At 42.9% G+C, this 2,799-nt stretch overlaps 1 protein-coding gene across 1 annotated transcript in view; it reads right to left on the reverse strand.

Moving 5' to 3' along the window:
• ASTN2 (astrotactin 2) overlaps nt 1-2,799 on the reverse strand; it is a 442,922-nt gene that overhangs the window by 267,042 nt on the left and 173,081 nt on the right. The gene's annotated exons all lie outside the window — the stretch shown is intronic.

Consider the following 2,799-nt stretch of genomic DNA (forward strand, 5'->3'; position numbering starts at 1 on the left):
AAGGGAGCGAGGGGCTCAGAGAATATTCGCGTTGCAGCATCTCGGGAGGTATGAGGTAATGTGGGGGCCGAGGAGAGGCAGGGTGCAGCATCTGGGAGATAGGAGGAAATCCGGGCCCTGGGGAGATCTGGGTGCAAAATTTCAGAAATGCGAGGGAACTGGGGGACCCTGGTGGATTTGGGGTGCAGAATCTCAGGAGATCTAGGGGAGCTAGGCAGCTGGGAGAGAGACAAGACCTGAGATCAGAGAAAACAAGATCTGGGGCGATTCTGATTGCTAAATATAAAAGAATTTCTGGAGTGAGATGAGGAAGATTGAGGGGGTGAGTTCTTAGGGGGAATTAGTGGAACACAGTTTCTTGTTTGCAAAAAGCAGGAACTTGGCTAAGGTTTGAAGCAACACATGACACAGGGTGGGTAACAAGAAAGACCAGGGTTGAAGGTAGCACAGTGTCAGGGAATGCAGGCATGCAGGCTCTGATTGAGGGAGGGCAGAAATCTTGAGTTGTGGGATTAGAATGTTGAGCCGGGATGCAGGGCTGAAGGCTGCAGAGACTGGGAAACGGATGAAAGAATCCATGTCAAGGATTTGGGGCACATGAGTTAAGGGTTTTGGTGAGTTGCAGTATAGAGCACAAAAGGTTGGAATTGTGTATTCTAAGAGAATTGGGGAGAGGGTTTGGAGAGGATTGAATGGTGGAGTTGGGGTATCATAGCTGGGCTGTAGAATTAGACTCTGAGTAGATTTGGGGTTGGTGAATTGGGTTACCCAAAGGAATTTTTCTGAAGTTTCTGCATGGAAAAGGGAGGGAGTTTGGGGGACATAAGGACCTAAAATAACATATGAAGACATATTATATATATATATATTATGTGTGTATGTATGTATACACACACACACACACACATATATGTATATTAGCAGAGTTCATGGGTTCAGGAACAGTGATTAGTCTTCAGAGATCCCGAGGGAGAGTGACATTTCCTGTGAGGGGCAGAATCTTCCTCGCTTATTGACTAAAGATCGCTTATCAGGAGTCAGGCATGGTACTGGGCTAACTCTACTCCAACCCCCTTGCTTTTCAAAAGTTGGTAGGTTTTGGGGAGGAAGAGAGTGGTCAAAGGAGGGATAAATCTGGGACTCATTCAAGGTCACCTGGTCACCTGCCCAAGTCCCCCTTTTCCTTGCACCACTAAGGTGTGATAGCTAATAGTATGAGACCTGCAGAGGAATGAGGAGAACATTGTCTCAAGCCTGAATTAATCCTAGACAAGGTACATCATAGCTCAAAGAGGCAGTGACTGTGTGAATGAGGCGTTTGAGCTGGAAGAGACACACAAAAGGGGAAACTCATATGTACTGAGCATTTAGTTCTGTGTCTGCCTCTAAAAAAGTGGTTCTTAACCAAGGGGAGTTTTGTCCCCCAGGGATATTTGGCTGTGTCTGGAGACATTTTTGGTAGTCACAGTTGGAGTGGAGGATATTACTGGTTCTACTGGGTTGACACCAGGGATGCTGTTAAACATCAGTGTGTGCGGCAACACCCATGGCAAAGAATTACCCAGCCGAAGATCTCAGTAGTGTCAAACTTGAATGACCCTGCTCTAGAGTCAGGTATCCTGGATTCATAGCCTGGCTCTCTTTCTGACTTTGTGGTCTTGAAGGAGTTACTTATCTTCCTAGTGCCTTGGCTTTTCATCTGTAGAAATGGCATTAGTTAACAGGACCTATGTCACAGAATTATTGTGAGAATTCAGTGAAGTAAATTGAAGTGCCAAATGCCTGGTGCAGAGTAAGTGTTCAAAACTTAGTAATTTATAGTTTTTAATTTCTACTTTCTTATTCAATGTCCATAAAAACCTTTTAAATAGGCTCTACTGTATGCAGTTTTACACATGAGGAAACTAAGGCTTAGGAAGTGACCTGTCTTAAGGTTTCATAGCTAGGAAAGGCAGATTAAGCTCATATCGAGATCTCTGTAGCTCCATACATTACCTCTTGCTATCTTTTCCTTGCTGGAGCCTGCTTCGTCTTATTTTCTCAGTTAGATCTCCTCTAATGAAAAGGAAGATTGCCCAGTGAATATTTAATATTAAATTGAACCCTAAAAGGGGGGTAAATCTTTCTGATTAGGTAAGGAGGAGCCCTGGACTTTGTTCTTGGCTTGCCCTTAGATCAGTACCAGAGGGTAAGTAGGGGCGGAGCTTGAGATTAGCAGGCCCATGAGATTCAAGTGACCATAGGGTGAGGTATGGAGGCCATTGAATTGAAAAACTACCTCATTGCAAAGACTGAGGTTGAAGGCAGAGTAACTACAGTCTGAATGACCTCTTTGGGCTTCTTTCCCCTGGGACAGAAGAATAGCACTGGCTTCTATCAGCTCCATGACTAGCTACAGCATTACTAAAGACACTTCAGAGAAAAGCTGAACTATATCCAAGGGCAAAAGACTTAGCTGGAATATTCACACATACTCTTAAGAAAAATATAGGACTTGAGTCAGTCTGGGAATCAGAGGTTTGAAGTCCAGATTTTTTATTCTGCTGCTAATTCGCTATGTGACCTTGGTCAAACACTTGTCAATCTCAGTCTAGTAAAAAAAAAAAAAAAAAAAAAAAAATCTAATAAAAAAAAAAAAAAAAAACAAAAAAAAAAACTTTTATTGAGTGCTTATTATATGCATTATCTCAGTTCATCGTGCTAACCATCCTGCCAACAATGTAGATGTTCGATTGATTATATGATGTGAAGACTAATAGCTTAAATGATTCATCCAGGACTATACAGCAAGTGGCAAAG

The sequence above is a fragment of the Tupaia chinensis genome, unplaced genomic scaffold (genome assembly GCF_000334495.1).
Source record: "Tupaia chinensis unplaced genomic scaffold, TupChi_1.0 Scaffold000081_1, whole genome shotgun sequence".
Lineage (NCBI taxonomy): Eukaryota > Metazoa > Chordata > Mammalia > Scandentia > Tupaiidae > Tupaia > Tupaia belangeri.